This window comes from Anolis sagrei, chromosome 5, assembly GCF_037176765.1.
Source record: "Anolis sagrei isolate rAnoSag1 chromosome 5, rAnoSag1.mat, whole genome shotgun sequence".
Classification (NCBI taxonomy): Eukaryota; Metazoa; Chordata; class Lepidosauria; order Squamata; family Dactyloidae; genus Anolis; species Anolis sagrei.
In genome coordinates, this window is record NC_090025.1 from 18119538 (window position 1) to 18144792 (window position 25255).

The window sequence follows — 25255 nt, forward strand, 5'->3', positions numbered from 1 at the left end:
TGTCCTCCAGAACATTTAACAGAATCATAGAATCATGTTGTTGTTTATTCATTCAGTCATTTTCTACTCTTTGTGACCTCATGGACCAGCCAACACTAGAGTTCCCTGTCAGCCATCACCACCCCCAGCTCCTTCAAGATCAAGCCAGTCACTTCAAGGATAACACCCATGCATCTTGCCCTTGGTCAGCTCCTCTTCAATTTTACGCAGAATCATTATCATCTCCAAGTATTCCTGCCTTCTCATTATGTGGCCAAAGTATTTCATCTTTGCCTCTAATATCCTTCCCTCCAGTGAACAGTTGGCATTATTTCCTAGAGTATGGACTGGTTGGATCTTCTTGTGGTCCAAGGCACTCCAAAATTTTCCTTCAACACCACAGTTCAAGGGCATCTATCTTCCTTCCTTCAGCCTTCCTTATGGCCCAGCTCTCATATATATAAGTTACTATGGGGAATACCGCTGCTTTACTATGTGGGTCTTCATTGCCAGTGTGATATCTCTACTCTTAACTATTTTATTGAGATTGGTCATTGTTCTCCTCCCAAGAAGTACACATCTTCTGATTTCCTGAATCATAGAGTTGGGAGAGACCTCATGGACCATCTAGTCCAACCCCATGCCATGCAGGAAAAGCACAATCAAAACACCTCTGACAGATAGCCATTCAGCCTCTTAAGTCTCCAAGGAAGGAGCTTCCACCATACTCCGAGGCAGAGAGTTGATTTCAAAGGAGTTGGTTCTCTCTGTCAGTTTTCTTCACTGTCCACCTTTCACAATCATACACATATATTAGAAATATTTATGGACTACAGTTCCCATTCTCCTTAGCAAGCCAAGGCAGTGGTGAAGGATGAGGACTATGTCAGTCCGGTGACATCTCTTGAGTGCTCTCCTTGAATTAAACTAAGGAGTTTCAAACATGCTTCTTTTTAGGTATAAGTGGAGTTCAGCCAAGCCTATATAGTTCACATTAATTACAGTCTTCAAATAATAATGAAAGTTGGATGTGACCTTTAAGACAGTAAAAATACAGTTCTTTCTAATATGGGTCTTTTTTTAAAAAGAAAATCCCTAAACTAAGCTGTCCTCACTGTAAATTATGAGACTAACAGCTGGCTGCCAATGAAGTCAACTATTAATTGTATGCTCACTACACTGCCTCGTGTAAATCAATATGAGCAACGAGCCCAGTTGCCTTCTTCTCTATACAGAGGTGATATAGATACCCTGCCCACAATGTGAAGTAATTTAGGGCTGGCTGTCAGATCTCTTGGGCCAGACATCATCCATCGCTTCTTTTCTGTAAACAGGGCAAGGCAGGGAAGAGGGAATAAGGAAAATGTTGCTTCTTATTAAGCAAGTGCTTCGGCACTTTATCCAAGCTACAAACCAGAGGGAAATGGCCAGAATTTGGAATAAAAGGTGGCAGAAAATCCAACCCTTCTTTCGCTGAAGATCTGATTCTATTTTAGCAGTATTTGGACATACCAGTGTTAGTCCATTTCGGCAGGATACAAATATACCATATCTCTATCTCTATCTCTCTCTCTCTCTCTCTCTCTATATATATATATATATATATATATATATATATATATATATATCTAAATGCTCTGTTCATTTTGAGTGACATCATAAAATCTGCTAGGCAAATTGCCACCAAATTTGGCCACAAGATACCTACTAACCCAAGGAGTGACCATCACTAAAAATTGATTTTGTCATTTGGGAGTTATAGTTGCTGGAATTTATAGTTAACTTACAATCAAAGAGCACTCTGAATGGGTAGGAATGAATTTCACACACAGGTCTACTGCCCATTGCTTTATAGGCCAAAAGCGTGTCTACACTGGTCCTATGACCCAGTTTCAACCAGAAGTCAATCTGGATGTCCAGATGATATACAGGAACATCTGTGTGGTATTGTAGTATAAAATCCTGAGACTTGTGCATTCCAGGGATGAAACCCAACAGAAACAAGGCTGAATGGGACATTAGCATAGCACTGTGATTCCAATTTCTTATTTTAAAAAAAACCCACAGAATTAAAATTGGTGAAAATTAATCTTTGAAATACGTGACACATCCTCAGTAGGAGAGAAAGAAACCCAAACATTGCAAGAGAGAAACTCAATGTAAATCCATGAATATATAAATGCAATCTAAAGAAAAAGAATTGGGAAGTCTTGGTACCGCCCGAGATATATTTTCACCCATCTGGAGCCTTTCGGAGATGGAGAACAAAGTAATTAACAACTTTACACAAATTCATTCCAACACTGAAGTCGGATTCAACTGTCCTGGAGTTTGATTTTCAGGTAGAGCTGTTCCAGCATTATTTGAGTCAAGAGAGCACCATTATATTTCGAGATGAGATGCCCAAATCCGTTGAATGGGTGAAGTCAATGCAGTTATTTCCATCAGCAAAGATTATGCCTTGTCTATTTTTTCCCCAAGTTCAAGGAGAAATACAAAATATGAGAAAACTGCCAAGCTGGAAACAAGCCTTTGTAAAGTAGCGGAGCATAGCCCCGCAGACCATGTTTCCAGCAGTAGATTGGATTACCTGTATATTGTACAATAAATGGGTTAGAAATCCAAGCAGTAGCGGGACTCGTTTTTGTGTGCTTGCACATGGGGCAAAATTCATATGTCACGGAGCCTTTGACAAACGTTATTTCCATACTTAAATTGAGCCACGAATTGAAGCTGGCAAAGGAGAAAGGGGGAGGGAAAGAATGCGCGTTACAATGGGGCCTTTTTAAAAATTGCTTTCTCTATTGATAGTTTTGTCCCACATTCAAAGCAATTTCTCGAATACAGAATGCGGAGCCTGGAAAAAGAAGAAGGGAGTTTTAATTAAATCAGCGAAGCTTTCTTTATTTCGCAGGAACAATGGGAGTCAAAAGTGATCTTTCCCACAAGGAAAAATTAAATTAAGCTTTACGTGAGAAGTCTGCCCTTCCCTATGTATTTCCATATCAAATGTTTATAGCAGCCTTCGCTGTCTTCATCATGGCATGAATGGGAGAGGAAGGACTCCCCAATACAGGATTCCAAAATCCCATTCTGAATTAAAATGCCTTTAAGGCTAGAGGACACAGAGAAGCAATTCACTTTGATAATGCCTTCAGGTAAGAGACCTCCTAAGTTAATAAACCTCTGTATTTTAATATTTAATTACCCAAGTCCAGTCTAAAGCAAATATACAAAGACTGTTTTCTTACAGCCTCTCACTGGTGAATAATTGAAGTACAGCAGGATACGTTAATTTTGACAATGATATTCATGACTCGGCACAAAGGTTTGGAAGTGAAGGGAATCAACCGGCATCAGATTTGCTCCATGGCCTTTGCTTGCATCTACCTTTTTGCAGTTTTTGCCTTTTTTTTGTAATTGGTTTAATCCTCTGTAAGTGCTTTACCTTTCATACTATGCAATTGTAGTGGTGCAACTCCTCTTCAACTTCCATGGTTCTATCCCAATGTTTCTCAACCTTCCTAATGCCATGACCCCTTAATACAGTTCCTCATGGTGACCCCCAACCATAACATTGTTTTCATTGCTACTTCATAACTGTAATTTTGCTACTGTTATGAATCGTAATGTAAATATCTGATATGCAGGATGTATTTCCATTCACTGGACCAAATTTGGCACAAATACCCAATATGCCCAAATTTGAATACTTGTGGGATTGCAGGGGGATTGATTTTGCCATTTGGGAGTTGTAGTTGCTGGGATTTATAGTTAACCTACACTCAAAGAGCACCCTGAACTCCACCAACAATGAAACTGAACCAAATTTGGCACACAGAACTCCCATGACCAAGAGAAAATACTGAAAGGGTTTGGTGGGCGTTGACCTTGAGTTTTGGAGTTGTAGTCCACCTACATCCAGAGAGCAATGTGGACTCAAACAATGATGGATCTGGACCAAACTAGGCACGAATACACAATATGCCCAGATGTGAACACTGATGGGGTTTGGGGAAAATAGGCCTTGACATTTGGGAGTTGTAGTTGCTGAGATTTATAGTTCACAAATAGCATTCTGAACCCCACCAACAACAGAATTGGGCCAAATTTCCAACACAGAAAAGGGACTTGCTCCAGCCTCGCACGCTCTCTCTTGTCCGCACATGTGTGCCATGATGTCATGCACTGGCACACCTGCTCTCTCCTCCCCGCTTGGAGTGACAGAAACAGCTCTCCCCTTGTCTGAGAGGCCAGCTGAAAGGCCAGCCAATCACAGCAGAGGAGGGCTTTGGAACAAATACTCAATGTACCCAACAGAAAATACTGGGTTTGGTGGGCAGTGTCCTTTGGTTTGGGAGTTGTAGTTCACCTACATCCAGAGATCACTGTGGACTCAAACAATGATGGATCTGGACCAAACTCTACACGAATACTCAATATGCCCAAACGTGAACACTGGTGGAATTTAGGGGAAATAGACCTTGACATTTGGGAGTTGTAGTTGCTGGGATTTATAGTTCACCTACAACGAACACTCTGAATCCAGCCCACAATGGATCTACACCAAACTTGGCACACTACGTACATGGCCAACATTGAATACTGTTGGGGTTGAAGGGCTGTTTTTCAATTCTGAGAGTTGTAGTTCACTAACACCAAAAAGGAAGAGAAGGACAGATGGAGAGATCTTCAACCTTCTCTGCCAAAAGGTTTCCTAAGACCATCAGAAATATGTGTTTTTCCTATGGTCTTTGGCAACTCCTCTGAAACCCCCCTCGCCACCCCCCCCAAGAGTCCCGACACCTAGGTTGAGAAACACTATTCTATTCTATGGCATCTTGTGATTGGCAGTTTCGAAGAGTTATTTAGAAGTCTCCATCAGACTACAAAGCCCTACTTTCCCAATTTATTTCCTGGCACTCATTGGTCATCCCATTGGCATAAAACTTTGGTTGCTATGAAAGGAAAGCTGGTTATGGATTACTTATTATGTTTTGACCTACCAAGTGAGAATGGATAAATTCTTTTGATATAGTCAGTCTTGGATCAGGCCAAAATTCAGACTTGTCCACCTGGGTGAATGCAGCCCCAGTCCTTGGTCTTCCCGATCCTTTAGAAGATGTCAGAGGCCCCAGGCATCATGGAAAGTTGTCACAAATTTGCAGAGTTGAAATTCCAAATTTCTGGACTGACAGAGAATGAGAATCACTGCCTTTGAGTGATGTTTGCATATGTGCATCAGTGTTCAAAAACAGAGAATGAAGAAAATAGGTTTGGTTGTAAGGGATAAGCATTAAATGTGGAAAATGATGGATCCACTCATCCTGGATTTGGTGGTTTTGTGGGCTGGGGCAGGGTGGGCGCATGAAATCATGGAGGAGGATGGAGAGAACTAACAGGGGAGAGGAGGGGGAGTTGACAATTCACAAACCAATTTGTGTTGTTTCTGCAACACTGCAAAAGTGCGACTCATACATATGTTAATGAAATTGCAATGAAAGCTTTGGCTCCATTTCATCAGTGCTACTAGATTAGAGAGAGAGGCAATGCAGGGAGTTTACATGTTTTCAGAAAGCACCAAGATGGGGATGGGTCACTAGGGAGGGAGTGGCGGACTTCACTGTCTTTATGCTCAAACTAAAAAAATTCATCAGCATCAGCAAAGAGTAAAAATGGGACACTGGGTGTATATGGATCTGTGCAGTAAGGCTATAAGAGCTGATTGTTAAAAATATACATTATTGTACCACTACCAATGGCTGGCTCTAATGTAATTTGACACCACTTTAACTGCCATAACTCAATGTTATGAAATCATGAGATCTGTAGTTTAGTGAGGCACTGGCGCTCTTTGGCAGAGGAGGCTTATAAAAAGTCAGTAATTTAGGTTTCCTGTAAATATAAACACATACCCTGAAGGTAAAGTTATGCACAATCATTTCAATAGGTTGCTGTGAGTTTTCCGGGCTATATGACCATGTTGCAGAAGCATTCTCTCCTGACATTTCACCCACATCTATGGCAGGAATCCCGAGAGGTTGTGGGGTCTGTTGGAAACTAGGCAAGTGGGGTTTATATGCTTACTTTACTTACATAGGCAATCCCTTGTAGCCTGAGTATGATGGTCCTCCCAGTGTAGTGTCTTGGCGGTGGGTCCCTAGGTGACTGTGGAGCCCTCTTCTTCATTTGCATGTTCTCCCAAAGTGAGGACATTAGTTTCCATGTGGAAGGCAGTCCCAGTCAAGGTTGGCTTGATGTGCCTTCCTCTTGGCACGTTTCTCCCTTATGCCTCTTTAAATTCCACAGCACTGCTGGTCACAGCTGACCTCCAGCTAGAGCACTCAAGGGCCAGAGCCTTGGTGTCTATGCCACAGTTTTTAAGGTTGGCTTTCTTGGTGTCTATGCCACAGTTTTTAAGGTTGGCTTTAAGACCATTTTTAAATCTCTTTTCCTGTCCACCAACATTACATTTCCCATTCTTGAGATGGGAGTATAGTTACTGCTTTGGGAGACGGTGGTCGGGCATTGGGACAACGTAGCCAGTCTAGCGGAGTTGATGGCATAGGAGCATCGCTTCAATGCTGGTGGTCTTTGCTTCTTCCAGCATCCTGACATTTGTCCACAAGAGATTTGCAGGATTTTTCAGAGGCAAAGCTGATGGAATCATCCCAGGACTTGAGTATGACATCTGTAGATGGTCCACATTTCGCAGGCATATAGCCGGGTTGGGAAGACAATAGCTTTAGAAATAAGCACCTTAGTATCCTTACGATGTCCCAGTCTTCAAACACTCCCTGCTTCATTCGGAAAAATGCTACACTTGCAGAGCTCAGGCAGTGTTGTATTTCAGTGTCAATGTTGGAGGAAGAACTCTTGTCTGTCTAATCATTTTAATAATGCCGTACATTGTTTGTGTGTGCCAAACCATCATAAAGCAAAAGCATCACTATCTCAGCCAACCAGGTGGACACTTTTGGATTATTTCAGACTTCGGATGAAAAATACTTAGCCTGTATGTAAATACTCAACAAGATGGGGTTGGTATCTCACTTTTTTCCCAGAACAAGGATTTGGTTCAATCGATTGAAAGGCAGTATCATTCTACAAATTATTTGCAGATAAACAAATACAAAAATGTTGTCTGATATTTATGGAGTGACTTTTGGGGCAGTTAAAAGTGATAGAGGACAAAAGCAGCCACTCTGGTTAAGGCATAGCTAAGTGTACTCCATCCTTGTTTTAATGCAGTGATCTAATTAACCTTTTGGCAGAATTAAAATGACCTTGAATTGACCCACTGACCTCAAATGCTTGATGTTGTTAACTTTAAACAAGCTCTTTGAGATGGTCATGAACAACATCTGTTAAGACTGGCAAAAGGTCAGAGCCATTAAAGATAGCCGGTTCCGGCTGATGAGTAAGCTGGACAGAGCAAAAAGGGGAGGAAAACAATAGATTTGGAAGTGATATCCGGCCTCCATATGAATATAGTTATGCTCAGCATGACATACACTTAATGCATCTGCTGAAGGATATGTGGGGTTTCAATGTGCGGATTTTAGTTGAAATGTTTACATCTGACCCAAAAATATATAAATATAGTCATGCTCAGCAACACATATACATGCATACAACCTGAGGCATTTGGCGCCTTTGTGCACACAGATCTGCATGCAGATGTGTATTCATGTGGTGTGCACTGAATTGGGAAACATATCCTAAACACAAGAGTTGTGTAGCACTCTCAATACATAACTCCATGTACAGAGATTTATTAAATGCACTGTAAGATCTCAGCTTCTGTGCAACCATTAATATGTACATCTCTGTGTGTGTTTGCATAGAACACAAAAAAGTATCTATGTTTATTGTGGGATGCTGGAAATTATAGTTCAGAACAGAACATTTCCAAGAAAGAGGCAGAGAGGTGGAAGATCACATTGTTTTAGCCCCATCTTTCTTCAGTTCCCAACGTGAGCCTTCAAGAGAACAGCTGTATTCTTCATGGGAAGTTTTATGTGTTGTTGTTGTTGTTGTTGTTGTATGACTTCAAATAGTTTCTGACTGAAGGTGACCCTGAGGCAAATCTATAATGGGGTTATCTAGGGTTGAGAGTATGTGACTTGCCCAAGATCACCAAGCACGTTTCCATGGCTAAGCGTGGAATCGAATCCTGGTCTCCAGAGTTGTAATCTACAGCTCAACAATCCCTTGCCTGTTTCTGTTTCTAAAATCTGCATGAACAGGAAAATTTTAGCCAGAAGGCAAGGAGGGAGCCATTATGGCCTCTCTAGGAAGGGAATTCCTGAGTTGAGGGGCAGTCTCTTTCGTGTTCCCACCAACTGAGTTTGCAATGATGATGCCAGTGAGAGAAGGACCTCTCCTGAAGATCTCAGGGCCTTGGCCGACTCATACTGGGAGATACAATTTGCCAAACAGTCTGGACCAGAGCCACGAAGAGCTTTATATGATACCAGTCTATGCATCAATCATAAAAGAAAGTTGCAGTGATGTAAATCTGATCTAGTTACAATTATGTGAATTCTGTGAGTTGTAATTCCATGAGGCACCAGCACTCTTTGGTGGAAAAGACCTTATAGAAGATCAACTCCAATGATTCCACAACATCAAGCAATACCTATTAAAGTGGTGTCAAATTGCATTAATTCTACAGTTTTGGTCAGGCTCAGCTAAACTTCAGCTCTCCAGGTGTTTTGGACTTCAACTCCCACAATTCCTAACAGCCTACTGGAGGGCCGAAGTTTGCCCATGCCTGGTTTAGATGCAACTTACAAGCTGCTGCCCAGGATGTAAGGCAGCATTTTACAAAAGATAGAGTGTTCTAACTGCAATGTAACCTGATAAGAAGGAGACCCCGTTGTGGTGGCACAATGGGTTAAACCCCTGTGCCAGAAGGACTGAAGACTGACAGGTTGCAGGTTCAAATCCGGGGAGAGGGTGGATGAGCTCCCTTTGTCAGCTCCAGCTCTCCATGAGGGGACATGAGAGAAGCCTCCCACAAGGATGGTGTAAAACATCAAAACATTCAGGCGTCCCCTGAGTAACGTCCTTGCAGACGGCCAACTCTCTCACACTAGAAGTGACTTGCAGTTTCTCAAGTCACTCCTGACATGAAAAAAAAACCCAAGAAGAGATTCCTAAAGCCATTCTAGTGACCCCAGCCTTTAGACTACAACATTAATTATCATAAACTTCAGAGCACAGTGCCTCAATAAAGCATACATTTAGAATATCCCACCATAACCACACAGTGAGAGTCCTCATATTCAGTCCAATTTGTCAAAAACCCTTAATGTGTGGGCTTTCAAGGTACAGACTTTAGCTGGAAATGTTTACATCCATCTCAATAATATTAGCTTCATTTGGCTTAATAATTTCTCTATGTTATGATGAACTCAGCAGGCTGGAACGTCTTTCTTTTTGCTGTTGCTGTGGCACCAAAGGCTTTTATCAAGAATTGTTTGTGTACTCCTACTTTGTATTGTTTTCCTTGTCGGGGAGGGAATGTACTGCATTAACATAGTGCATTAACATTGGTAATGTGATAATTATTTTGCATAATCAATATCATCAAGTCCTTTTTCCCTGGGTGTTTTGTTACATTTATTCCAGAAACGTCAGGGTCTATCAGAAGCAAAGCCAGTTTTCTTGTCCTCCATGTACTCTCCAGATAACCTCTAATTCCCCCCCTAAATCTATTTGTGTTGTTTTTCCTAGACCCCCAGCTTAAGCACTGGGGTCTTGGGTGTGTAAAACAAGACTTTTAGCGAACCAAGGCGCAAAAGAACAGACCCGGGCATATATTAATTGCTTTTACACTGATGATTATTTATGATAATTATTTATTTTCCAAGCCGTTTCTGTTTATGATGTGATGCATTTGAGCTCTGAGCACATTAGGTGCATTATTCATTGGGTACATTTGTCAGAACATGCATGTGTATAAAGAACTAATGATCCATATTAAATTAATGACGCTATAAAAAAGAAAAATGCGCCCCTATACCATGCCGCGAAGGCAAGCGACTCAGAGAAACCTCCGCGAGGAAGAAAGGAAGGAGAGAGAGAAAAAAAAATCTAATCAGATGAAACATTAGACTGTTCTGCTCTCCAAAATTTCATTTCTCGAAATGCGCTTGTACACAATGTTGGTTTTTATTAAAACAAATTAATTCAGTCATTAAGGAATCATACGGCAAGTGTCTCATAAGTCAGGACCTTCAGTGTAACAAATTGATTAAATGACTGTGTAATAGTCTCTTTAAACAAATCTAGTGTAACAAGTTAATAGATCTGCTCAATTACCATGCTGGGGTAGCGAGGATATGGGCAACACGCTCATTAAACCTGGGAGATTGTTCTGGGGGATTTTCTGCAGGTTCCTCTCTCTATCTCTCTTTCTTTCAAAAAATTAAAATAAAACTCCATTGGAAATTGATTTCTGACCTGACAATATTTTAAAAAAGCAGATTTGATGGCAATGAGTTGGCAGTGTGGAAGAGTTATTGATGAGACTGAGAAAGAGAGAGAGTTCAAAGACATAGTATGAAATATCAGTATACCAAGAGATCTTGTAGCACCTTTGAGATTAAATGAGAGGAAGAATTTGGTAGCATAAACTTCTGTTCACTTACTGTAATTATTAAATTATAAGTCTAGAAAAATTTAGACTATGGAACTTCTTACTAAGGCATATATTTAAGGTCAGTGGTTCCCAACTTTTTTTTGGGACCAGGGCCCACTAGACCAGGGCCCACTATAACCAGGGCCCACTTGACTAGGGTTCATTTTGACCAGGACCCACTTGACCAGGGCTCATTTTGACCAGGACCCACTTGACCAGGGTTCATTTTGACCAGGACCCACTTGACCAGGGCTCACTTTGACCAGGGCCTACTTGACCAGGGCCCACTTGACTAGGGTTCACATTGACCAGGGCCCACTTGACTAGGGCTCATTTTGACCAGGGCCCACTTGACTAGGGTTCACTTTGACCAGGACCCACTTGACTAGGGCTCACTTTGACCAGGGGCTACTTGACCAGAGCCCACTTGACCAAAGACCACTTGACCACGGCCCACTTTGACCATGGCCCAATTGACCATGGCCCATTTGACCAGGGACCACTTTGACCAGGGACCACTTGACCATGGCCCACTTTGACCAGGGCCCAATTGACCAGGGACCACTTTGACCAGGGACCACTCTCCCTGGTCAAAGGGGCTGGTTAGCTCTGTGGAAAGGAGTGGAAATAAAATATAAATCAATAAACCAATAAAGAGGAAGGAAGTTCACAGACTGGATTTTCATTCTCCTGGCCCACTGTTGGGCTGCAGCTCACAGGTTGAGAACCACTGATTTAGGTTGCCTTATGCATGAGTATATATAGTACATCGTCCTTGTCAAATGTGTTGGGTAATCTGAGCTGTTAGGCTCAAAATAACCCTCAGTAAATATAGTTGGATATTAGAAGAAAACTTCATAACCAGCAGAAACTTATGAGTGGTGAAACTGGGAAAAGCTTCTCTTCTTAGGATGGCACAGCATTGCAGAGTCAGAACTTTAGGTTTAAAAATATTTATTGACGTAAAAGAAATGCATTCTTGATAGAAAATATTTTGGAGCTAACTAGCATACTAAATCTCATCTTTTAAAGAGGTAAAAGGGTAAAAAGTCCTTGCAGCTACATTTTGCCTAGAGAGAGGCAAAATGTGCCTCCTCATAGCTAGAAAGAAAAGCAGACGAGACTGGGCAATAAAAATAGCTTCCTCACAGAATTCCAGTGTTACATCATCAAAGGGGAGGAAACAGTAGCAAGGAGGAAAAGTAAAGACAAAGCCCTTTTGGGAAATGTGCATAGGAATGGGAGAGGGGGGAGGAATCCCTCAACCTAATCCTATCTCTAGTCTAGCTACTCATTGACATCTGGAAACTGGATGACACAGGAGACTTGTACAGTCCAGGGATAAAACCCAACAAAATGCACTTTACTCCATGTACATATTGGATGAAGCAGATTTAAGTCTATAAAAGTGTACGTTATTAACTCTTTTTTCTCGGTGAGAAAAAGACAGAATTTTATAACAGATTTACCATGAATATAAGTTATTAATTACTATAAAGAAAGTAGTATGGTGCAATGTGTCCATTGCTTTCCCAAATATGAAAAGAGTTACATTGGTGATATTCAACAAGTACAAGGGTAAATAGGACCATGCTGGATCAGTCCACTAGGCAAATGTTAGAAATTAGGATGCCAATGCTATTTAAGCACCATAAACATGGGCCAAGATGTTATGTCAAGAAGATGGACTGCCTTAGTTACCTCCCAATGCATGCCTTACTTACCTCCTAATTAGTTAACTTAAGGTGCATCTACACTGTAGAATTAATGTAGTTTGATGTGGCACGTGTAGTTTGACACCACTCTAAGTGCCATGGTTCAATGCTATGGCTTCATCATGGTTGTAGTTCTGTAAGATCATTTGCCTTCTCTGCCAAAGAATACTAGGGCCTCACCAAACTCCAAATCTCACAATTCCACAGGATTGAACCATGGCAGTTAAAGTGCTGTCAAATTGCATTAATTCTGCAGTGTAGATGCACCCATAGTTACCTCCTGATCAAATACACCAACCAAATTTAGAAAAAAAATAGTTTCTTGGGGAACAGAACAAAATGGAAAACACTGACTTATCATAAACTTCATGTGCAAGTGTCAATTTATATCTGAGTGATTGCAAACCAAAATACCATGTTTTTAATGTGAGGAGCAGCATGGGTTGAGAGATTATTTTTAAAAACTTGCAACTTCACTATTATTAACTATTTCAAATGCATGTTGATCTCCTGGAAATCATACCATCTGCTATATTACCTAGGATATTCTGGGGAACATAGGTTAAAACATAATGTTCCCAAGTTCTGGCTTCTTCTGCCCAGCAGATCTCTTGACTTATGGCTTCTTCTTTTGCTTAAATATGGGAAGAATAGCCCACCCTTCTCCAATATGCTATTTCTGTTAAGTGTTTGCTCTCTACAGTGACTTTGCCTCCTTTATCTGCTGGGGTTTTCTTTTTAATTTCATTTTCCAAGTGCTTGTTGCCCATATTTTCATAGTTTCCATAATTCTTAAGCAATGGGGGTTGGCCTTTGTGCTGAATTAAAAAGGAGGCACTTTACTGCCAGCCCTAGCAATCCGCTAATGGCTTGACAGTGATGGATTTGCATAAAGATAAATGAGATGTACTTGCTTGACTTGACTTTAAGCAAATGATTGAGAAGGAAGGCAGGGGTTATGTGCATTGGGGTGAGGAGGGAAGGGAAGTAAGGACAGGAGATGTCCGTGGTAGTAGCACTGGAGTGTCCACCTGGAGCAACCTCCATGACAGACTCACTGATTTGAACAGGGCTACAAGAATAGTAGAGGCCAAGATGAAGTACTTTGGCCACATCATGAGAAGAAAGGAAAGCTTAGAGCAGACAATGATGCTGGGGAAAATGGAAGAAAAAAGGAAGAGGGGCCGACCAAGGGCAAGATGGATGGATGGCATCCTTGAAGTGACTGAATTGACCTTGAAGGGGCTGGGGGTGGTGATGGCCGATAGGGAGCTCTGGTGTGGACTGGTCCATGAAGTCACAAAGTCGGAAACGACTGAACGAATGAACAACAACACACAATTCTAGTAATTTACAGGCTTTGGGGGTGTGGGAGTGATAGTTCTACTTAATAGTTGTTGTTAATTGCCAGAAAGTTGACTTCAACCTATGACGACCTTATGAATGAGATACTTCCAAGTTGCTTTATTATCAGCAGCCCTGCTCAGGTTTGGCACATTCAGACTGTGGTTTCCTTGATTGAGTCTATCCGGTTGTGTTGTTGTTGTTCATTCATTCAGTCGTCTCCTACTCTTCGTGACCTCATGGACCAGCCCAAGCCAGAGCTCCCTGTGGGCCGTCACCACCCCCAGCTCCTTCAAGGTCAGTCCAGTCACTTCAAGGATGCCATCCATCCATCTTGCCCTTGGTCGGCCCCTCTTCCTTTTACCTTCCACTTTCCCCAGCATAATTGCCTTTTTCTACCATCTTCTACCCTATCAAACAGCATTATCTTTTCTAGCAAGTCATCTCATGATATGGCCAAAGTATGACAGTCTCAGTTAAATCATTGTATCTTTTACGGTGAGTCCAGACTTTATTTGCTCAAGGAGCTATGTATGTGTCTTTTAGGAGTCCACTATATCAACAGAACTCTCCTCCAACATCACATTTCAAATCAACTTCCTTATCAGCTTCATTCACTTTTATAAACAAACGTAAAAGAAATTGGAAATATAACACTATGTAACAAAATCTGAAAACAGATCTGTTCCTGGTTTGAAGGTACTATTTGTGACATAATGTAAAATAAAGCACATGTAGTTCACGTTTGATCAGCCCACACACTGCCTTGCCAGAGAAAGAAAATATGCCACACAAGTGAACAATAAAAGAACAAGTAGTTCATAGTTCAGAACAACATATGTACATTGAGATCAGTTACATGAACTCACATAATGTTCTTTTAAGAGAGGATAAAATTGTCTTTCTTTTGTCCATGTGAATAAATTCCTTCAGCAGCTCATGAAGCGAGAGCACACTCTAAACACTGTCTCTCTCTGCTTCTCTCTTCTTCTTCTCTCTGCACTTGCATAGATCAAGCCTGAACAAAAATGCAATAGTAACCAAAAGTCCCAGGCTCAGCCAAATCCCCTAATTAGCTACATGCATCTTATTTTACAGTTGATACACACTCACTCAGTGATTCCTTACATGCTTCAACATTATTTCCTGTCTAACTGTGCACTACTTACACTGAAAGTCATTATTACCCTCAAGAAAATTCATTTTTGTGGCTGCTACAAACTATATTGAATTGGTCGAGGTTCGATGAGATAATCATTGAAAAACTATAGCAAAATGTGCTGCCCGATGACCTGCAAAAGCAAAGTTTTTGCAGTTTAATACATCTTTTCCATGTTTTCATGATAGAACCATTTAGAAAATGACATTCATAGCCCAGGAACAAACATTGTGTTACAGAGTGTAATGGTTTGGATAATCCTGACTTTGATAGTTATATATCTTTGCACTGGGTTCTTTCCTAGCTACCCTTCCATGTCCTAGTCTTCTGATCTCTTGACTGTAATCTAGTTATAGAGATAGGTGGTAAAATACAGCTTTGGCTGATCCCCTTGCCAATCAGAAACCATTCTGACCAACACAACTTATACATGTATGTCTCATTTACAGAACTGACCAGTGGGACAATGAGTTAAACCCTTGTGCTGACAGGACTGCTGACTGACAGGTCAGCGGTTCGAATCCGGGGAGAGTGGGTTGAGCTCCCTCTGTCAGCTCCAGCTCCCCATGCGGGGACATGAGAGAAGCCTCCCACAAAGATGGTAAAACATCAAACATCCAGGCGTCCCCTTGCAGATGGCCAGTTCTCTCACACCAGAAGCAGCTTGCAGTTTCTCAAATCACTCCTGACATGGAAAAAAAACCCAGAATGCCAGCCCATTTGTGTCAGAAGAAAAAGGAGTGCAAAAGAGCTACCTACTATTGACTAGCAGGGACTTTTTCCCAAGTCTCCAGGCAGTGGATACCTCTTGCATCACCAGCTGCCATAGAAACAAAATGGCAACAAGGAGCCATGCTCCAGAAGCCCTTTGGACTACTTTTCCCCAAGCCTGGAAGAACTAAACTATGTTCTAGCTCAGTGATTCCAAAACTTTGGTCCTCCAGGACCTGAACTCCCAGATGCCTCAACACGCTTGTCAATTGGTCAGGAATTCTAGACCAAAACACCTGGTGGAACAAAATTTGGGAACCACTACTCAAGCTCCACCCATTATGGGATTTTGGCCCATTGCATGCCCCTCTAACAAAGTGAGAAAAAGGAATCCCTAGTAGAAAAAGTCATTCACCTCTGGTCTAAGCCATGCATTATATGATAAATCTGCCCAATATCTAATGGAGGTACCATTTTGGATTTGGAAATGATAAACCAGACATTATGGACATCAAGGAGACAATCCAGTAAATCTGAATGATTTCTCAACCAGAACTGATTGCTTTCACCAAACACTACAGAAAAATCAATGCATCCCTGAAGCAGATGGGCAGTCCAATGGTGACCTTCCCCCTTCCCCCGCAGTGTGCACTGAACTGACCGTGTAATTCAGGTTACTTTTTGATTGTCAGAACTGACCTTAATGTAGGATGGATTCAAATGGCCATCTTCCCACTTCAAGGTGACTTTTGAACAGTGAACTTCAGCCAAAGTTTCAAGGCTTGGAAAGGAACCTAAGGCTGTGAGCCTATGCAGACTTGCTAAGGAGTAAAGAAGAAAAGCTTCTTACACACAATAAAAGGTTAATTTCTAATACACGGGCCTTGCATAAAGTTGTTGGGAGTCTATTTCTTTCATAGGACTGACCTGAAACATCTTGAAGAATTTAGCAGAAACAAGTAAACTACAGCCATAGGCATACCTAGGAGCTCCTGGTGGTTCAATGGGTTAAACCCTTGTGCCGGCAGGACTGCTGACCGAAAGGTTGAAGGTTCGAATCGGAGGAGCAGGGTGAGCTCCCATCTGTCAGCTCTAGCTTCTCATGTGGTGACAGGAGAGAAGCCTCCCACAGGATGGTAAAACATCCAGCACCGAGATTGTGGCGCAGCTGGCTGAGTGTCAGCTGCATTAAGATCACTCTGACCAAAAGGTCATGAGTTCGAAGCCAGCCCGGGTTGGAGTGGGTTTCCAACCAATTGTGTGTAGCCTGTTATCGACCTTTGCAACCCGAAAGACACTTGCATCTGTCAAGTAGGAAAATTAGGTATCACCTTAAAGTATGGAGAGGCTAAATTAACTGATTTATGAGGCCATAAAGAAGACTCCAGCAAAGCATTCCAGCGAGGAAGCATGTGGGGAATGGGGAAGTGCTTCATCAGCATCGCAGATGGACAATGAAAGCGACAGTTCCCCTGGCAGCCAGAAAAAGTTAAATAACCTCTGTGTATGTCTGTATATGTTTGTATGTCAAAAACTGGCATTGAATGTTTTCCACACTGTAATCCGTCCTGAGTCCCCTGTGGGGTAAGAAGAGTGGAATATAAAAAGCTGTAAATAAATAAATAATAAATAAATCCCCTAGGCAACGTCCTTGCAGACGGCCAGTTCTATCACACCAGGAGCAACTTGCAGTTTCTCAAGTCGCTCCTAAAACAAAACAAAAAAATAGGCATACCTGTCTTCTACCAAAACAATATTATTTCTACAGTATTCTCCCTTTTAAAGCTTATTATAATCTGATAGAAAGGACACTTGCATAGGATTTGGCGTTCGTTGATGTCTCCCTCCTGATCTCCAAATGCAGAAAAAGCAGAAAAACTCCTCTTTGGCATCCCTTCTTCCCTTTTTCCTGCAGTTGGTGAGGAAATTACTTGGAGATAGTCTGCTGGTTTGCCTCTCGGTCCCTTGGGGAGCAGGTTTATGGAATCATTCTGTAGACCTGCTTGTCAGTATGCGCTGATGGGCTCTATCAGCCTCAGCATATCAATGTTTGGCAATGAAAGTAAATTCAGCAAGAAGAGGTGGCTTGGGGTATCTGGCATGATAGAGTATTTTAAAAGCAATTGGATGTCGAAGCTGCTAGTCTGGCGAATGTCAGATCACATTGACCTCAGCGCAGCCTGTCTTTGCAGGATGAGAGACACAGTATTATTTTTTATATATGATAAAGAGAACACCACGATACCATCCCGGCCCCTTTGCTCATCTTCAGGAGTGATCCAGAGCCAATCTAGCTGTACAATAGAATCCCATGATCCAGCTTGCCTTGTGGCATCCTTCCACCCCCTTCTAATGGCCTGAGTAAAATGCATTTATGTTTACTCAATTCTGTCAGCTTATTTTCAAGGAAACATGCATAGGACCACAGGCAGTGAGCAAATGCTCTCTGGGTTGTAACAAAAAAGATCAGAGCATAGGAAAATTACAGTCAGTCCTTTACATTGGCTGGGTTTAGGAGCAAAAGTGGAAGATCACAAATTTTTAAAAAACACTGTACGAAGAACACTTCTCTAGAAATCTCTAGCACAACTCTGTAGTTCACATCTGCTTGAAGTTGACCATGGAATTACACTAGACAGGCCCGTAGCCAGGATTTCGATTCGGCGGGGGGGGGGGGGGGGCTAAGTTTGTTTGGGGGGGGGGGCTGAGTCTGAGTGAAAGAGGGTCTGCCCTAGCAAACCTTTTGTATCATTACCCCAATAATACCCCCATGCATATGGGATATATTGAGTATGGTGATCAGATCATGATATGAATAAACATAACAGTTTAAATAATGCACCAGTAAGGCCTTTTCACGAACCACCATGAGAATTTCGGGGGGGGGGGGGGGGGGGCTGAAGCCCCTCAAGCCCCCCCCCCCCCTGCGGCTACATGCCTGACACTAGAGGACCTACAAATATCTACAGAAGTGTTCTCTCTAGGAATCTCTAGGTCCTCCAGTGCAGGCCCGTAACCAGGATTTTGTTTCGGGGGGGGGGGGGAATTTTCAGGGGGGTTTTGGGGGGGGTGGCTGAGTCTGAGTGAAAGAGGGTCTAGCCTAGCAAACCTTTTGTATCGTTACCCCAATACCCCCATGCATATGGGATATATTGAATATGGTGATCAGGTCATAATATGAATAAACATAACAGTTTAAATAATGCACCAGTAAGGCCTTTTCGTGAACCACCATGAGAATTTTGGGGGGGGGGGGCTGAAGCCCTCAAGCCCCCCCCCCCCCCCAGCTACATGCCTGCTCCAGTGCAATTCTGTGGTCATATTCCACCAGAAGGACCTAGAAGTTGCTAGAGAGAATACAACCAATATTTCTGGTTGTTGGATATGATGCTTGTCTTACTATTGTTATAATGATGTTGTTGTTTTTATATTTTATATGATATGTTTTTAATTGTATGTGTTTGGTCTTGGCCCCATGTAAGCCACCCCAAGTCCCTTCGGGGAGATGGAGGTGGGGTATAAAAATAAAGTTATTATTATTAACTAATTAAATCCACAAATAATCAAATTCACACAAGTGATTCTATGTTTTCAACTATATGTGTTTGGGCTTGGCCCCATGTAAGCCACCCAATCAGGGAGATGGAGGCAGGGTATAAAAATAAAGTTGTTGTTATTATTATTATTATTATTATTATTAAAATCCACAAATAACCAAATTCACAAAAGAGAAAACTGCAGATATGGAGGGCTGACTGTGCTTTCCTTTTACAGCAATGAATGGACCAAGGCAGTGACATCTCCAACCCATTCTCTGTTCCAATAACAGCCAGCATGCTAATGCCTTAAGTCAAGAAATAGCTTCCTAAGATCTACAGAGATACTCACAGGGTCACCTCAGCAAGCACAAGCTCAAAAGTGGCAGGTTAAAACCCGGAACTTCAATTAGTGGCTGATACCAGATGAGAAACTCTCCCCTGGACACACAGAAAACTGGACCACTTGGAAGGTGCTGACCAGGCTCTTCTCTGGCTCCACAAGATGCAGAGCTAACCTTAAGAAATGGGGGTACAAAGTGGAGTCCATGACATGCGAGTGCAGGGGAGAGCAAACTACAGAAAACTTACTACAATGTGGCCTGAGCCCTGCCACATGCATAATGGAGGATCTTCTCACAGCAATGCCAGAGGCACTCCAAGTGAAAAAGTCAAAGGAAATCTATTATAATGCCAAATTTTTAACTTTGTTTGTGTTTTCTTTTTTAAAAAAAATACATTATAACTGTACCCTCAATTTGCTTCAGACATGATAAATCAGTGGTTCTCAACCTGGGGTCCCCAGATGTTTTTGGCCTTCAACTCCCAGAAATCCTAACAGCTGGTTAACTGGCTGGGATTTCTGGGAGTTGTAGGCCAAAAACATCTGGGGACCCCAGGTTGAGAACCACTGTGATAAATAAATAAATACGCCATCTCATAGAACTGGCTGTGTAAATCTGGTGCAATCTAAAAATATATTTGTTGTTGTTTATTCATTCAGTCGCTTTCGACTCTTCATGACCTCATGGACCAGCCCACACCAGAGCTCCCTGTCGGCCATCACCACCCCCAGCTCCTTCAAAGTCATCCATCCTGCCCTTGGTTGGCCCCTCTTCCTTTTTCCTTCCATTTTCCCCAGCATCATTGTCTTCTCCAAGCTTTCCTGTCTTCTCATTATGTGGCCAAAGTACTTCAACTTTGCCTCTAATATCCTTTCATCCAATGAGCAGTCGGGCTTTATTTTCTGAAGTATGGATTGGTTGGATCTTCTATATTATCCAAATTACTGAATTTATATTATCCAAATTATTCAAAATATATTCCTAAATCCATTGGGCAAATTCCCCAGAATCTGCAAAAGAGAATTTATAAAGGGATGACATCCACAAGGATACCACACACACATTTCCAGTTCTGTCCCTTATAATATCTGTTTCCTTTTGTAACCATAAGTGCCCTAGGATTGTTTTTTCCCCTCTCTCCCTCTCTTTCCATGGAGGCCTTTGCTCCTAAGACAGGAGGAAGCCATTTCTGAAATAAGAGTTTGGACTCCTGTCACCTTCAGTTTAACCAAATGGCTGCAATTTTATTAACTCCACTTGAGCATTAACTGAGCCGTTATCCTGCCCAAGCTGAAGGTCAGACAGTGATGGCCGATTACTTAAACAGAGCCAACTCCTTTGCAGGCAAAGGCTCTCTGAAGCTAAGGCAATGCTTGGAGTGAGTACAAACTTAAGAGATTTTCCAGAGGCAAGTGGTCTGAATTAATAGTGCCTCCCATAATATATTCCAAAGATGGGTTTTAATTCACAGCATGGTGTTCATTTGGAGTCTTTCTCCAAATGCCTCAGTGGCATATCCTCTGACTGCCCTGATTTGGCTGAAACCGGTCCAATGAATCCCCTGATGTCTTAGTTTTCCAGCTGATTTGATAATGTCCCAATTTCTTTCTTCTCCTCCCATATTCCTCATTTTGTCCTCAATTTACTTCGGGTGTTGAGATGGTCATTCAGGTACAAAAGTCATCTACATTTCGGGTGCATCTGTTATCGAGCCATGGTAACATCCCCCCCCCCCCCCCAATTATTTATAGTTCACCATGAGACCATTGATGAATAAATATAAAAATTTCCTTTATTAAAAAGTTCGAAGCTTTTGATCAGGAATAAACCCAGCAGCAGCGGTCCCCATGAACTATATCATACCTAACTCTTTAATAAATTGTATCTATTTGATGTTTTTTTGTTTCAAACTATTTACTGCATCTATTTCTTATATGAAATGTATATAAATTACTTCTTAGAAATGTATCAAAATATCACCTAGAGACAGACACCCCTCTATGACCCTGTTAAAATAATCTCCTGGTAATGGAAAAGGTTGGGCAAATCCCTCTGGCTATTTCCCAAGCTGGGTAATCATCAGATGCATTGCATGTATACAAAGATAGGTGGTTTTCTCTGCCAGCCAGACAAGCCCAAGACGTTTGTACAATTCACCTGAAGCTGAGAGTCTGCCGCTCCTTTGTGGAAACAATAGCTTAGAGTATGTGCATTCAATTACTCTTTTATTGACAGCCAAGTCCTTGATTACCTGAAATCAGCACCTTTATCCCTTTAGTCTTGCATGTTTGTTACCTAAGATTCATATCTTTGTTCAGCATGGAACTGGACATTTGAGCTAATCAAAAGCTCATCAGCATATCTGTGACATTTGTGCCCCCCCCCCCCAACTGCACCCTCCCAGGGGATCCTACAACTGATTGGTCATCCATCCTGAACAATCCCTGGCTGCCATTCTCCTCGCCAAGAGAATCCTGCTTGGAGGCAGCTATGTCAGCAAAGCTTTTAGCCAATCCTGGCACAGATCCTATCCATACTCCTTTCCAGCCAATCAAGGAAGGGAGCAGGAGATTTCATAGAATCATAGAATCATAGAGTTGGAAGAGACCTCATGGGCCATCCAGTCCAACCCCCTGCCAGGAAGCAGGAATGTTGCATTCAAAGCACCCCTGACAGATGGCCATCTAGCCTCTGTTTAAAAACCTCCAAAGAAGGAGCCTCCACCACAGCAGAGAGTTCCACTGCTGAAGAGCTCTCACAGTCTATGATTCTATGATTCTATTCTTCCTCAGTATTAATGTTTATCATATTGACACCATTTCACAGCTTGGCATCTATGTATCCTGCTTTTCACCCATGAAATATGGGAAGACATGTAATGAGAAGGGAGAGCCTTTTTTTCTTCAAACCCACACATAGAATAGTAAATGGTAGTGCAATTAGAGCTGCATGCAAATGGACTCTTTAGTATTCACTACTATTTTTATGGGCAAGGAAATTGGAGAGGAGATGGACAGAAGAAATTCTCCAGTTGCTTCTTGGAGAGCATGGCTATTTTATATTTTCTTAAGCTTGTTTGCTCTTGTTGCAAGTGGTAGTGAGCAATTGTAATCGGACCAGCAAGCTGAGCACCATTTTACAATCTCCACAATGATGTTTGTGTTGATTTGATGTTTGAGTCCAGGTTTTGATGTCTTTCTCAGCCATTAAAATCACTGGGTGACCCTGAGCAAGTCACATTCTCTCAACTTCAAAATAAAGTAATTGCAACCTCTTCTGAACAAGTATTTTAAATAAATCCTGTGATAGTTTCACTTTAGGGCCACCTAAATAACTAAAGACACACAACAACAACAACAACAACAACAACAACCAAGAGCTAGTAAGAAGCTACAGACCTGATTCATTGCTATCCTAAACACACCCATGATAACACTGCAGTTTTAAACATGCCTAGTTCAAAAGAAGATCGGCAGTATTTCCAATAACTTCAATTAAATTTATCTGAAGTAATGACTAACATGTGTATACTCTTGAAACTAAGTTCCACTGATTTCAATAAGGTTTACTCCCAGGTAATGGTGGTATAATGATAAATCATGAAAAGCATTTCATGAGCTAAACATTTTCTATTTTATTATGCCCATAGAGTGTTCAAAAATAGAGACAATTGGGTTGATTGAAAGACATTTTCAGCAGTTTCTCACGATGAGCAGGTCTTTTGTAAAGATAATGATTCCTGCTACTCAACACAAAGAGCATGCAAAAATCAGTTAATGTGTGTGTCAGTGCATGAAGCTGATTGGTCAGGCTATGCCCAGGGAGAAAGCTAAGCCTGGGACTTTTGGATACTGTTACATTTTTCAGGTTTGAGCTATGCAGATGCTTGCAGAGAAGCAGAGAGAGATGGAGTTTGGAGTGGACTCTTGCTTCATGAGCTGCTGAAGGAGTTTATCTACAGGGACAAAAGGACATTATGTGAGTCGATACAACTGATCAGATGATTGTAAATATGTTGTTTGGATCTACAAAGAGTAAACTACTTCTTCTTCATTGTTCATCTGCATGGCATATTTTCTTTATCTCACAAGGCAGTATGTGGGCTGATCAAACATGAACTACCCCCCAAAATAGGGATATGTCTAATAAGATTCATTGTCTTGTGGTGATGCAGCTAAATTTAGAGGGCGCAAAAGAGAGGGAAGGGTGGTGAGTGGCAAATGCCATAACCCCTGAACATCAAAAAGTCCAGGAACTTTAATCCATAAATCCCGGATTCATCATACCACAGTACCTATAATATGGCTGGACCTACTAATCTGCATTATATGGCAATGTAGATCCATCTTGAGAGGTGAAATCCATAGAGTAAATGTCCTTAGGACTGAGCTGTATAGGCTCCCACTGTAAGCAATTATCCTAGCTTGAACTTTTGCATGAAGATCATCTGTGTTGCGTTTCCTCTAGTTTCATTCAAAAAGTCTCAAATATCAGCAAGTGAACTCCCAACCTTATAAAAATCACTGACATTTTATTCCCTCCATCAACTTTTCTTAAAGCCAATGGTGGTGACATTATTTATGAGCTTTATCTTTTTTTAAAAAAATACAAGATTTATAACAAATTGCCTATGTGACAAGCTTGGGACTTGGACTCCTCCTCCTCCTTGTTTTTTTTAAAGAAAAGGCACTGATGAAGAACATGAAAATAAGATTTTTGTGAAAGCTGTTTCATCGGATGCCCTAAATTAAGGGTGATATCATGTGGCCTTTCAAATGTTGTTGGACTCCAACTCTCAGTAACTCTAACCTACATTGCCAGTGGTAAAGAATGCTGGAATTTGCAGTCATCACCTGGAGTAGTGGTTCTCAACCTGGGGTCCCCAGATGTTTTTGGCCTTCAATTCCCAAAAATCCTAACAGCTGGTAAACTGGCTGGGATTTCTGGGAGTTGTAGGCCAAAAACATCTGGGGACCCCAGGTTGAGAACCACTGACCTGGAGCATTGATGAGTCTAAGGGTAAAGGTTTCCTCAACTAAGTCTAGTTCTGTCCAAATCTAGGGAGTGATGCTCATCTCCATTTCTAAGCCGAAGAGCCAATGTTGTCTGGTAGATGCCTCCAAGGTCATGTGGATGGCATGACTGCATGGAGTGCCATTACCTTCCCCAAAAGCAGTACCTATTGATCTACTCAGATCTGCATGTTTTCAAACTGCTAAGTTGTCAGAAGCTGGGGCTAAAAGTGGGAGCTCTCTCCACTCCCCAGGTTCGAATAATCAACCTTTCGGTCAGCAAGTTCAGCAGCTCAGTGATTTAACCTGCTGTGCCACCGAGGGCTCTTGATGAGTCCAAACCCTGTCCTAAATAAAACCAAACAGAGTTGAAAATTTTCCAGATATATAAATTAAAGCAATGGTCAACTGGACCTTCATGTGGAATTTAAATCTAAAAGTCTATTCTTGCTGTTGGCTGGCAATTCTTGCATTTCCCAGTGTGGCTTAGGTACAGTGAATAAAAAGCAAAACATTCCCCACTAGCAGCATAAGAAACTGTGGAAAGCATAGCACAAAAGGAAGACTGGAGGAGAGGAGAGTGGGGGGACAACCTCAGGAAATAGTTCTTCAAAGTACACTGTCATTTTTATTATCTCTGTGCCATAAAACCGCATATTGTCATTGGTGAAAGCAATTTGAAGTATTTAAACATAGATTGGCTGGCCATCTGTCTATAGTGGTTTGATTGTGTATCCCTGCATCAACCTCCTGCCTGAAATTAGAGATATACAGTGGAGGCCCTGTTGTGTGTCCCAGCATGAAGCT